This window comes from Anomaloglossus baeobatrachus, chromosome 4 (genome assembly GCF_048569485.1).
Source record: "Anomaloglossus baeobatrachus isolate aAnoBae1 chromosome 4, aAnoBae1.hap1, whole genome shotgun sequence".
NCBI lineage: Eukaryota > Metazoa > Chordata > Amphibia > Anura > Aromobatidae > Anomaloglossus > Anomaloglossus baeobatrachus.
The window spans coordinates 426,449,839-426,464,292 of NC_134356.1; the positions used below are offsets into that span (position 1 = coordinate 426,449,839).

Consider the following 14,454-nt stretch of genomic DNA (forward strand, 5'->3'; position numbering starts at 1 on the left):
CCTCTGGGTGGAGACATCTCCTGGAGACAGAAGCGCAGGGAGGAAGGGGGCAGGGATTCTGCAAGGGTGCAAATTCCCCGGCTATCAGCAGGTTAAATATTCCGATCCTCTGTGACAGCAGATAGTGCTGAGCTCAGGAGGCAGGGGCAGGTTACCCTGTAAGAACTGGCAGCCCAGGATGCCTCTCTGACACCTGGCAGAACTCTTCTCCCGGCACTTCGTGCCCACTCCTCCTGCTGGCTATGGATGGCTACAGGTATGAGGGGGATGCCCAGCAAGGGCTCTATGATTACAGACTCATTGTGGGGGATGTGAAAGAGCCCCCAATATGTCCTGCTATTTCTTCACGAAGACGTTCTTTGCTTAATGGTTGCTCCCCTGTACACAGTGGGCATCTCCATGGGCATGAGACAGCAGCTCAGCGGTACAGTGCCACAAGACTGCAGGCTGGATATGAACCTGAGAGGTAAGGAGTGGACATCACATCTCATAGCTGCTCACTGCCTTCACTTCCAGGTGCAGAAGTTTCTAGCAGTGCCCCATAGCCAGGGGCTGGGAAAGGAGCAATTTCTCGGATATAAAAAAGTATAGATTTTTTACTTTTAGTTGTTTATTATTTTGTCTCTACATTATATGTGTACAACACAATAAGGATACAGCGGGCACAATAAGGATACAGCGGGCACAATAAGGATACAGCGGGCACAATAAGGATACAGCGGGCACAATAAGGATAAATCGGGCACAATAAGGATACAGCGGGCACAATAAGGATACATCGGGCACAATAAGGATACATCGGGCACAATAAGGATACAGCGGGCACAATAAGGATACATCGGGCACAATAAGGATACAGCGGGCACAATAAGGATACATCGGGCACAATAAGGATACAGCGGGCACAATAAGGATACATCAGGCACAATAAGGATACATCGGGCACAATAAGGATACATCGGGCACAATAAGGATACAGTGGGCACAATAAGGATACATCAGGCACAATAAGGATACAGCGGGCACAATAAGGATAAAGCGGGCACAATAAGGATACAGCGGGCACAATAGGGATACAGCGGGCACAATACTGATTTCACATTAGTGCAATGATCAAAGTCATTTTGTAGTCTCAGATCATCCAAATAGCCCAAAAGTTAAAAGCTAGTAAATCAATTAGTATATCGCTGTATAGTGTATATCATTGTATAGTGTATATCGTTGTATAGTGCATATTACTGTATAGTGTATATCGCTGTAAAGTGCATATTGTTGTATAGCGCATATCGCTGTATAGTGTATATCGCTGTATAGTGTATATCGTCGTATAGTGCATATCGCTGTATAGTGCATATTGCTGTATAGTGCATATCGTATAGTGCATATCGCTGTATAGTGTACATCGCTGTATAATGTATATCGCTGCATAGTGCATATCGCTGTATAGTGCATATCACAGTATAGTGCATATCACAGTATAGTGCATATCACAGTATAGTGTATATCGCTATATCGTGTATATCGCTGTGTCGTGTATATCGCTGTATAGTGTACATCGCTGTATAATGTATATCGCTGTACAGTCCATATCGCTATATCGTGTATATCGCTGTATCGTGTACATCGCTGTATAGTGTACATCACTGTATAATGTATATCGCTGTAGAGTCCATATTGCTGTATAGTGCATATGGCTGTATAATGTATATCGTTGTATATGTAATCTTCGAGCTTATGAATGATTTCTTAGGCTGATCTATAGGATTGATGGAAGACTATAGTCCTCAGACTATTATATAATTTAGGGCTCACTCATCTGCGTATTATAAATTCGGTGCCATTCTCATGCAGAAAAGTTGGACAAGTGAAATCCGTTAGGTATTCCGTATGTAACGCGAGTGTGCGATTATTTTTCCCGCCTAGAAGCCATATGCCATCCATATGCATTTTTTTCTCAGCAGCTATTATTCATTTACAGGACTATTTACAGTGTCCTATGCTACAGAATGGTAATGTATCTGATAAAAACGGATGACACTACATTGGCCCTTGTGGCATCCGTTTTTTTTCTCGCACCTGTAGACTAGAAAAGGTGAATCACTTCCGATTTATATGCCCACTCACAACATGCTGCAATCTTTTCCACAGGCCAAAAACAGCTAAGAAATAAATCGCAGATGTACACTGCCTCATTGAATAGCATTGGTCCGAGTGCAGTACCTTTTTTTTCTCGAATTGCACTGGTCTAAATTATATGCCAGTGTGAACAAGGCCTTATGCGGGAGTCACACGAGACGATCTATTGTGCGATCGCACGAGCGATCGCATCCGCCCCCGTCGTTTGTGCGCCACGGGCAATTAGTTGCCCGTGGCGCACAAAGTCGTTAAACCCCCGTCACCTGCTGAGCGACATCGCTGTGGGCGGCGAACATCCACTTCCTGAAGGGGGTGGAATGTTCGGTGTCACAGCGACGTCACACTGCGGCCAGCCAATAGAAGCGGAGGGGCGGAGATGAGCGGGACGTAATCATCCCGCCCACCTCCTTCCTTTCGCATAGCCGGCGGGATAGAGGTAAGCTGTGTTCATCGTTCCCGGGGTGTCACACGGAGCGATGTGTGCTGCCCCGGGTACGATGAACAACCGGCGCAGAGAAGAAGAAACGACTTTTTGAAAATGAGCGACGTGTCAACGAGCAACGATAAGGTGAGTATTTTTGCTCGTTCACCGTCGCTCGTATCTATCACACGCTACGATATATCAAGCGATCCCGGATGTGCGTCACTTACGACGTGACCCTGCCGACATATCGCACGATATATCGTCTCGTGTGACGCCCGCATTAGGCCTCTGTTCCACTTGCATATAGCTTCCAATGTGAGAGCATCAGAAGCGATTGCTAGTAATGACCCTCTGCTGCGAGCCGAGGGTCATGCGACTGTGATCCGATCTTTGTGATCGGATGAAAGTTGCGGAGAAGAGGGAGGGAGCATTTTTTCCCTCTTCTCTGCGGCCTATCTCTGCGTAGAGCATACATCGCACTGCGGTCGGATGACATGCAAGTGCAGTGCGATGTTTCGCACGCTCCCATAGACTTGTATAATTGTGTGTGAGCTGAGACTCGCTTCCAAACGCAGCATTCTGTGATTCATTTCTCAGGCTAATATGGTATAAGAAATCAATCGCAGATGGACACTGCCCCGTAGTTTTGCACTGGTGCAAGTGCAATCCGATGTTTTATCAGATTGCACTCGCCTGTGCTAAACGCAAGTGGAACTGTACCCTAAAGGGGGCTTTACACGCTACGATATCGCTAATGCGAAGTCATTAAGGTCACGGAATTTGTGACGCACATCCGGCCACATTAGCGATGCCGTTGCATGTGACACCTATGAGCGATTTTGCATCGTCGCAAAAAACGTGCAAAATCGCTCAACGGTGACATGGGGGTCCATTCTCAAATATCGTTACTGCAGCAGTAACGAAGTTGTTCCTCGTTCCTGCGGCAGCACACATCGCTCCGTGTTACGCCGCAGGAACGAGGAAGCTCTCCTTACCTGCCTCTCGGCCGCAATGTGAAGGAAGGAGGTGGGCGGGATGTTACCTCCCGCTCATCTCCGCCCCTGCGCTTCTATTGGGCGGTGGTTCAGTGATGCTGCTGTGACGTCACTGTAACACTGAACGAACCGTCCCCTTAGAAAGGAGGCGGTTTGCCGGTCACAGCGACGTCGCCGGGCAGGTAAGTATGTGTGACAGGTCTGGGCGATGTTGTGATGTTGTGCGGCACGGGCAGCGATTTGCCCGTGTCGCACAACAGATGGGGCAGGTACCCACGCTAGCGATATTGGTATCGATATTGCAGCGTGTAAAGCGGCCTTTAGGCTGAGGCTACAGGACAACTTTGGCTAGCAACTTAAGTGGCACAACCAAAGATAGCTATGTTCCGCTGCTATATTGCAGAGTATTGAGTTAAATGGGGTGGCCTCTGTTTTTGTAAGATTGGGGCTACACAGCTTTAAGCCACCGTCACACATAGCAATATCGCTAGTGAGATCGCTGAAACGTCACAGGTTTTGTGACGTATCAGCGACCTCGCCAGCGACGTCGCTGTGTGTGACACGTAGCAGCGACCTGGCCCCTGCTGCGAGGTTGCTGATCGTTACAAAACAATCAGGACCTTTTTTTGCTCGTTGGTCTCCCGCTGTGCAGCACACATCGGCGTGTTTGATGGCGGGAAACCAACGAGCACCGACTCGTGTAAGCAGCGTACGCTGGTAACCAGGGTAAATATCGGCTAACTAAGCAAAGCACTTTGCTTGGCTACCCGATATTTACCCTGGTTACCAGCGTATACCGCTTACAGGCGCCAGCGCTGGCTCCCTTCATATGTAGCTAGGGTAAATATCGGGTAACTAAGCAAAGCGTTTTGCTTAGTAACCCGATGTGTACCCTAGCTACGTATACAGGGAGCCAGCGCTGGCCGCCTGTAAGCGGCGTACGCTGGTAACCAAGGTAAATATCGGGTAACTAAGCAAAGCGCTTTGCTTAGTTACCCAATATTTACCCTGGTTACCAAGCGCAGCATCGTTACGAGTCGATGGTGGCTGGTGGCTGATCACTGGTGAGATCTGCCTGATTGACAGCTCACCAGCGACCATGTAGCGACGCACCAACGATCCCTGCCTGGTCGGATCACTGGTGGGATCGTTGGTGCGTCACTACGTGTGACGGGACCCTAAGACATGCAACTTTTGTTATAGATTTTCTGGTGGATTATAAAGGTAACCTGTCACAGTATTCTAGACCATTATTAATGATTTGAAGGTTGTAGTTTGCCAACAGTGTTTAATGGAAAAAATATTATGACCTTGCTACTCCCGCTCCGTTCCAGTCATCAGAGTGGGGAGCAGGAGTAGCCAGTCGCCACTTTATTCCCGATGAAGTACAGCTCTGCACAATCCCAAACTAAGCGGGATGTACATCAAATGAACAGTGGGAATGGGTGGAAGAACGGCCGTGACTGCTTAGTGCTACATCCCGCCAGATGTACATGTGGGGCTTGATTATTACATTATTTTACCCTTTCACTGCTGCCTGTGTCGCGGGCGGAGGGGTTGGGAACGCCGCTCGCCTGGGAATCGCTGGTGCTCGGGTCCGGTGCTTCTGCTCCTCAGTGGCTCAAGCATGGGGCCGGACCCGGGGCTCGAGCAGCGCCTCCGAGCCCACGAGTGAAAAGGGGAGGTTTGTGGTGGGATGTCGGTCGTGACGCCACCCACAGGTTGTGGTGATGGTGGGCACCACCGCTGCTGGTGATGGGGGATCCCGGGAGCGATGGCGGAGAGCAGCTAAGGTGTTGACCCCTCCATGGGTAGAGGCTGTTGGTCCCGGGGCCCTGGTTGGGGAGTAGGGAGGAGGTATAGGTGCAGGTGCGATGCGGGGAGGCAGCGTGGGACGCGGGTGCAACATTGCGGTGCAGCGTGGTGCCGGATGGCACTGTTGTACTCACTCAGACACAGAAGGACAGAGTCTCTGGTAAACCAAATGGCTGGATGGACGGGGCCCGCAGCTGGCTGCGGTGTTCTCACTCTCCCCGGACGGGTTGATGGTGGCTGTCGTTTCCTGCACCTATGTGTGTGTTTCACTCCTATGGCTTCCCATGGGTAGTACACTCCCCGGCGTGTACGTGTCGGGAGAGCCCGTCTTGCCTGCAGGCGCTGGCCCTTGGATCTCTGGCCCTTGGCGGTGTCTCGTATCCGGACAGGTTGGGCTGTTGCCTTCTGACAGGACTTGGTTGGGAATGAACCCCTGAGATCCAGACTGCAATCAGAGAATTTGACCTTTAAGGCGGCTCCTAGCCTAGTCGGGGTCTGAGTACCCTGCCTTGGTGCTTGGCTTCAATCTGCTCCCCGGTTCGGTACCGGCGGGCCACCGCCCAACCCCGGTCCTACGGTTCCGCTGACCTCCACCAACTCCTGCAGATGGCCACCACCGTCTGCCAACCTTGCTGATTGTGCCTGGGCTCCAACCCAGACACACGCAGTTTTTACTCCTCTCACTTCCACTCTACTCAACTCCGAACTCAACTCCAAACTGAACTGACTACTTTTCCCGCCTCCAGGCCTGTGAACTCCTCGGTGGGTGGGGCCAACTGCCTGGCTCCGCCCCACCTGGTGTGGACATCAGACCCTGGAGGGAGGCAACAAGGATTTTTGGTTGACTGATGTCACCTAACCGGGGGAGGGGGTGTGTGTGTGTGCGGTGTTATTCTGTGACCCCTGGGGGTCCAGGGCGTCACACCTGTAAACTACGGTACACCCTGCACATTGTGGAAAAGTTGATCACAAGTCCAACAATGCCCTACCTTTGCTTAGGCATTTCTGAGGCGACAGTTTCTCTTTAAGTCTAGTATACCAGTATATGTGCAATGTGTAAACCCGGCCAAACAACAATAAATGTATTCTATGCCCATTTCGTTTTCTAAAAACCTATAAAAAATTAAGACTAGTTGCCCCAATCTAATCCTTTGTAGGATATTTCCATCATTGTACCAGAACACTAAAAAGTATCATTATACCACATTATATAACGTCTGGCAAGGAACGTCTCACGCTTAGTAAACATTATTCAGAGACATTTCCTGTTTCAGCCCATAGATTTACAGTAAATAATGTAATTTCGAAGTTTGATGGCACTGTATCTGATTATGCATTGCTTTTTTATTTGGGCACTATAGTAGGGATCCATAGTGATTAGAGATCAGAAAATAAATTTAAGTGGAATTGAATTATACTTAAATTTTACAAAAATCTGTGTTCACCTATGGGCAGAATTTTTGTAATTCGCTTTCTCGCGGCATCGGCAAAATGTAGGCTGCTGGCCTGAACTATAAAGGGCCAACAAAAGGTGTAAAAAATAAATTTATCTTATACTCATTTCACTGCTCGCCTCTCCGTCCCCTCTGCTCCTCACCGTCACCGTCTGGTCCGGGTCACATCTCCTGAACCTCGCCACTTGCTGAAATTCCTGGGTCTCTTACACTGTGCGAGGACTTCAGGCATTGATGGGAGGCAGGATGGTTCTCCAGATGTGCATGTGATGTTATGACATTGTGATTTTGAACATTCTTGCACAAAATCTTCTCGCGCTTTAGCCAAGAGAGGCTGTGGATTTTATTGCGAGTGGTAGAAGATCTTAAAATGCGATGCAGATCGGGTGAACAAAAAGGTGAAGTGAGTATAAGGATTGATTGTTTATTTTTTACATACAGTGCTTTAAAGAAGTATTCATATGCTCTGAACATTTCCAAGTTTTGACGTTACATCCACAAACATGCTGTGGGGATGCTTTTCTTCTGCAGGGACAGGAAAGCTGGTCAGAAGTGATGGGATGATGAATGGAGCTAAATACAGGGAAATCCTGTAAAACCTGTTAGAGGCTGCAAAACCTTGAGACTGGGGCATAGGTTCACCTTCTAGTTAGACAAGCACCCTAAACATACTGCCAGAGCTACGCGTTCTACGTCATCTACACTAGCCGACAGTGAAGTCCTGCGCAGGCGCACTACGATACTTTGATCTGCCCGTCATCCACACTAGCTTCAAAACGATGACAAAGATGGCCGAAAGAGGAGGAGCGGTACCCGGAGAACGGAGACACCCATCCGACCCATCTGCTCCGCGCTGACCGTTAGGTAAGTATGTTCAATCTATTTTTATTGAAAGTATAAAACAGGATAACAGATAAAAGTTAATATCAGTTGCATAGTAAATAAACTAAATATTGCACAGAAGTCAAATCGACCTATCATCTAGAACACGGGTTGATAAACAACCCCTCTACAGCTACAAAAAAAATGCAGATAAATTTGCGGCAACATTCGGGGTGCTTAATAACGTTAAAGGGGTTCCCAAGGGCTACCAGTATACAAGTAGAGAACTAAGTAGTCTTTATGCCCTGTAGTATCCAGGTGCTCATTCTGTCCTAATAGATAATGTTAATGTTATTTCTTCTTTTGGGAACCTAGAAATATAGGGAAAGTTAGCATTAAGTATGTAGAGAATAAAGACAAGTAAGAAACCAAGAAGGAAGGGGAGAGATCGAGAAAAGTAGGTACCAGGATGAGCGATCGAGGGAAAACGGGGAAAGGAACATAGGGGGAAAGAAGGGAAGGTTAGAGGGTCCTCCAACGTTTTATAATCAAATAGTACTTCATACCATCCCGATTATCTCCATCCATGTTTCACAACACCAACCCAGACCCGGACAAACTGAATCAGGGTTCTATTAAAACAATTTATGAAAATCTGAGTAATCCCTAAACAGGATCCACTCCCCGCAGGTCCTAGCAAGTAATAGGCGTAGTTGCACATGTATCCATGTTTTAAATTTTTGGAATAAATAGGAAATTTTACTTCGATGCTGGATTGCACACCCCCCTGCCTCACACTTTCCTTGGATTGAATTGCACCCCAGGTCCTGCAAAATTTTTCACCACGAGCAATGTCGGCAGAGAGCTCCTCCATCCTGCAAATATTCACAATCTTCGAGTACCACTCGAAGATAGGAGGAATCGTAGAGGTCTTCCAATATCTAGGGATGATGGAGCGCGCCGCCAACAGGCAGAAGCGCAGAATGTCTTTCTTATGATATGCAATTGAGTAAGGCAGTATGGAGTATGGAAAGGAGTGCTATCTTGGGGCAACTCTCCACTGTTTTCCCAGTAACAAGCTTTTAATTTGTGAGAACTTTTCCCAAAACTGCTGTATTCCGCTGCACTCCCACCAGACACCGTTAGGTAAGTATTATAAACATCCAGTGACAGGTTCAGTTTAAACACTTGTTCATTGGTTATTGGCTCTTATAAATAGGCCTTAAGCTAACTGCAGTAAATGCCCTAAAATAAAAAAGAAAGGTCACTATTTTGTTACAGGGAATCTGTCATCAGGTGTTTGTAAGTTAAAAGGGTGGTCCGAAGGCTAAACAACTTTTCAACCAAATCCCTTTCTATTTAATGGGGTAATCTATACTAATTTCTAATGTGGTCGCATTGAAAATTCCCTGCCCTTCCCTGACTACACTACCTAACTACTATTGATTATTTTGTCTTTAGGTACTATGTTCTGTTCTTTGCCCTCATTCTGTTTTCAGTAAACAGTAGAATGATGTGCTTTACCAAAAAGCTCTATCTTGGTCTCATCTGTCTACAAGATGCTTTTCCAGAAGGAATTTGGCTAAAGCGGGCTTTACACACAGCGATATCGGTCCCGATATCGCTAGTGTGGGTACCCGCCCCCATCTGTTGCGCGACACGGGCAAATCGCTGCCCGTGGTGCACAACATTGCCTAGACCCGTCACACATACTTACCTTCCTAGCGACGTCGCTGTGACCGGCGAACCGCCTCCTTTCTAAGGGGGCGGTCCGTGCGGCGTCACAGCGACGTCACTGAGCGGCCGCCTAATAGCAGCAGAGGGGCGGAGCTGAGCGGGACATAACATCCCACCCACCTCCTTCCTTCCGCATAGCGGCCGGGAGGCAGGTAAGGAGAGCTTCCTCGTTCCTGCGGTGTCACACGGAGCGATGTGTGCTGCCGCAGGAACGAGGAAAAACCTCGTTACTGCTGCAGTAACGATATTTGAGAATAGACCCCCATGTCACCAATGAGCGATTTTGCACGTTTTTGCAACGATACAAAATCGCTCATCGGTGTCACACGCAACGGCATCGCTAATGCGGCCGGATGTGCGTCACCAATTCCGTGACCCCAACGAGTTCGCATTAGCGATGTCATAGCGTGTAAAGCCCCCTTTACTCATGTACATTTTGGCAAACTGCAGTCTAGATTTTTTTTATGTCTGTGTGTCAACAGTGGGGTCCTCCTGGGTCTCCTACCATAGTCTTTCATTCCATTCAAAGATTGACACATAGTTTGCGCTGACACTAATGCACCCTGAGCCTGCAGGACAGCTTGAATTCCTTTGAAACTTGATTGGGGCTGCTTATCCAACATCCAGACTATCCTGCGTTGCAACCTTTCATCAATTTTCTCTGCCATCCACGTCCAGGAAGATTAACTGCAGTGCCATGGGTTTTAAACTTCTCCATTATGTTACACACCATGGACAAAGGAACCTCAGGATCTCTGGAGATGGACTTGTAACCTTGAGATTATTGATATTTTTCAACAATTTTGGTTCTCAAGTCATCAGACAGTTCTCTTGTCGTCTTTCTGTTCTCCATGCTTAGTGTGGCTCACACAGACACGCAATGAAAAGATTGAGTCAACGTCTCCCTTTTTATGTGGTTTCAGGTGTGATTTCCATATTCCCCACATCTGTTACTTGCTACAGGTGAGTTTGAATCCACATCACATGCTTGAAACAAAGTTGTTTACCCACAATTTTAGAAAGGTGCCAACAATTTTGTCCTGCCCATTTTTGGGGGTTTCTGTGACATTATATCTATTTTGCCTTTTTTTTAATTCTATTTTTGTGTTGTTCCAATACATACAGTATAAAGCAAATACACATTTTTATAAAAAAGTGTAATTGCAATAATTTTCGGAGAGAAATACTTCATTTTCTAGAACAATTTTAAGGATACAAACACTTTCAGCCATAACTGTATACCAGGATGAGGGACATATTTGCTTGGAAAGGGCACAGGATGTTCTACATTAGTACAAGATGCATGATATTACTACAAAATGAAGGGGAAGGGGGGCTACATATATCTCTATAGGATTTAGAATGCTACAAGGGCCCATACATCAGACCAACATGCAGGGGGGACCCATGTCCAAATTTTCCACTGGGGTTCATCCTACTCTAGTTACGCCACTGCCAGTAATTAACACCTTAATAGAATCAGGTATCTGACCCTACATTATGCTGCTCTCAGATAGGATAGCAAAAACCTGGTGACAGAATCTCTTCAAAGAGAACCTGTCAGTACGATTTTGTAATGTAAAGTCAAGACATGGATGTAATGGCGCAGTAATACAGATTAAATTGATACCTTTGGTGAAGAAATTTGCTTTGTTGCTCTTCATTAATTGGGATTTTAGCGGGCTGGACTGTACACTTGTTCTTCTCCTCCCTGTCTGTGATTCTCCAGCCTTTCTGCCTGCCTCTTGTCTTTGAGTGACCTGCCTGCTCTATTTAAAATCTCAGCAGTGACTTGTCATGCACAAACCAGAGGCAGATGAGAGACCGGGGAATCACAGACAGGGAGACAGGGAAGAAAAAACCCATTGCACAGTTCGACCATGTACCCTGAAATCTAACTAACATAAAACTTCAAATGCTGATTAAAGAAGAACAACAAAATGTATTTCTTTACTACAGGTATTAATTTAATCAGTATTACAGCTCCATTACAATCATGCTTTTACTTTACATTACAAAATCGTGCTGATAGATTCTTTATAATTCCCAGGTTTCTTAATTACTAACTTTCTTGTGATCCTCATATTTCTTTATTTACTTTTCCTGCAATGACAACATGTACATGAAGACAAAATAACTTAAGTACTGCAGCCAATGACTACTTTTGCGGCTTCATCCTGTACCAGGTAGCATCGCTACTAAAGTCAGTGATAGGCTGTGTTCACGTGAGTGTATCCATCGAAAGAGTGCCAACCAATGTTTTATCGAATCACACTCAGTTCAGTGTTCTACTTATCTACTATCAACATATTTTTTCTCATGCCGATTTGGCGTGAGAAAAAAATTGCAGCATTCTGCTATTGGCAGTATATATTGGATCACAATGTAACGAATGTCTGCTGTAATTAGGAGACTTGTGACAGGTTTGGAACCGCAGTTTAACATTGTTTTGTGAGACACTGCATTTTAAATGTAATTTGCTTTCTTTTGGTGCAGTAAGTGTTAGGGCGGCTTTGCACGTTGCAACATTGCACATGCGATGTCTGTGGGGTCAAATCGAAAGTGACGCACTTCCGGCGTCACTTTCGAGATCGTAGTGTGTAAATGCTAGATGATACGATTAACGAGCGCAAAAGCGTCGTTATCGTATCATCGTTGCAGGCTCCGACTTTTTCATAATTATGCCGCAGCGACAGGTACGATGTAGTTCCTCGTTCCTGCGGCAGCACACATCGCTGTGTATAACGCCGCAGGAGCGAGGAACATCAGCTTACCTGCCGCCGGCAGCTATGCGGAAGGAAGGAGGTGGGCGGGATGTTTACATCCTGCTCATCTCCGCCCCTCCGCCGCTATTGGCCGCCTGCTGTGTGACGTCGCTATGACGCCGCACGACCCGCCCCCTTAGGAAGGAGGCGGGTCGCCGGCCAGAGCAACGGTCGCAGGGCAGGTGAGTGCATGTGATAGCTGGCGTAGCAATAATATTTGCTACGCCAGCTATCACAAGATATCGTACCTGCGACGGGGGCGGGGACTATCGCGTGCGACATCGCAGCATCGGCTTGCGATGTCGCAACGTGCAAAGCCCGCCTTAATGTTATTTTCCTTGCTAGCAACTCCTGGTTAGTTCTCCTTAGGTGCAGATGGTTTGTGACCACTCCCATCTCCTTTAAATAGTCACATGTTCCATCACCTGATGCTTGTAATAGAATTAATTCTGTTTCTGGCCACCTTAGAGAGAGGAGGTTCCCTAGAAGCTGCTGGTGAGCAGCTGGTGAAGCTTTTGCGGTACTGCGCTTTGGAGCCTTGTCATCTACAGCCTTGGTGTCTGGCTGCAGCCATGAAGTTTGTTAATATATCCTTTTGTCTACGTCCCCGTATCTGACCTCCTTCCCCTGTGTGTCATTACTGTAGTTGTGATCTCTAGTATACTCACCGGCCTTGTCACTAAAAAACGGTGAGTGGAGGAACAGTAAGGGGCTAGGCACGTGACAGCAACAAGGGAAGGACTCGTATAGGAACGTTAGGGGAACTTAGGGACCGGACACAGGTTAGTGTCTGGAGCTGTCCCATCCCCTGCTCCCTACTGTCAGGGTTATCCTCTGCAATACCATCACCGTTGAAACCCGTGTATTTCGCTGTAGGCCAGGCAATCGTTGGTCCATATGCATCTGTCACACCATGCTTCTGACACTCTTCAGCTTGAGCTTTACACATGCGCACCATTTCAATTCTGATGTGTGCAAAACATCGGACTTCACTCGGATGTCATCCAAGTGCAGTCTGATTTTTGCTGACACAGACAATGGAAAAGGTGGAAAAATTAAGTTCTCTGTCTTCTCTGCATCTGTAATACGATTCTCTCATGCAAGAGAATCAGATCACAGTAAACTGACACTCGGCTGGAACTTTGGACTGAGTGTCATTACCATAATCGATCCGATACTCTCACAAGAGAAAATATACACCAGTGTGAGCAAACCCATACGCTCAGTTACTAAAATGCAGCATGCAGGAAATGTAGGGAGACAGACAGCAAACAGCAGAGCATTAGTGCTGGGGCAAAAAGGGATTTTAACATGTGAGTAATCCGTCTTATTTCACAACATTTACTGGTTAGTTTTATGCGTGAAGCTGTCAGACAACCCTTTTAAGTAAGTTTCTCTGTGTTACATGTGATTTTAGTGTCCAGTTGAAGTTCTGCAGCGTTGTTTTCTGTGCACGTTCTGCTTTTTAATCAGCTGTTATGTTTGTATGAGACCAGGTCACAGTAGAGGATTATAATAATTCACACTTTTTAATAACAGGAAATGAGTTTCATATTCGGTTGGTTATGAGACCAGCAGGTGCCTTGCGTTTGTTCGCTTGTGTTTCCTTTGGGTGACTGGTTTAATTCTATTACATTATTGGTACTTTACGTTACAGTACTGGTGAGTCTTTGAGAGCCGCGGTGGGGATGTTGGCTATTTAGTGTTCGATGGCTACTTTGCACGGTTGTAAACTAAACCTAATTGAACATTATTAAAAGGGGTTCTATCTTTTGGGGCAATTTCTTTTTCTTACATAAATGCATGCATTTTTGGCAAAATAGATTTTGGATTTCATTAAAAAATGTTCACGTTTTGCATTCTATAACACTGATAACCCATAAGTGAGCTTGTTCTGACAGTCCAATGGGAGAGTTTCTATTGCTCGTACTGTCTTTTCCGTGCTGCTCTCAGCTGATTTATGGCCACAGAATACATCAAGGTTAAATGTGCAGGGACACAATGAGTCTCTAAAAGATAAACCAGAAAAAAAGAGAGGAAAGTTGCTCCAATGTTGATCAGTAAAAAGCTTCACATTTTTTATAAAATTTAAAATTTTTGTAAAAAGACAATCCACAAGTAATAGCAATGGACCTAGGCATTTCAGCTATAAGCCTTAATCATGGCATATACAGCTCCTGACCAGAGCCACTTCGTGCAAAGATCCACCCATCTCTAACGTGAGTTACATGATGGGGTAAGCTGACTCTCCCCTTTCCCTCTTTCCTTATCAACCAGTGTAAAACAACTACAGATGGATTTGAGTA

General features: G+C 46.3%; 1 protein-coding gene across 1 annotated transcript in view; it reads left to right on the forward strand.

The window, feature by feature from the left end:
- Positions 1-445: 445 nt before the first annotated feature.
- IMPDH1 (inosine monophosphate dehydrogenase 1) overlaps positions 446-14,454 on the forward strand; it is a 262,916-nt gene continuing 248,907 nt past the window's right edge. Inside the window, exon 1 of the mRNA XM_075345402.1 lies at positions 446-466. The gene's annotated coding sequence lies outside the window, so the exon portion shown is untranslated. The remainder of the gene's footprint in view (positions 467-14,454) is intronic.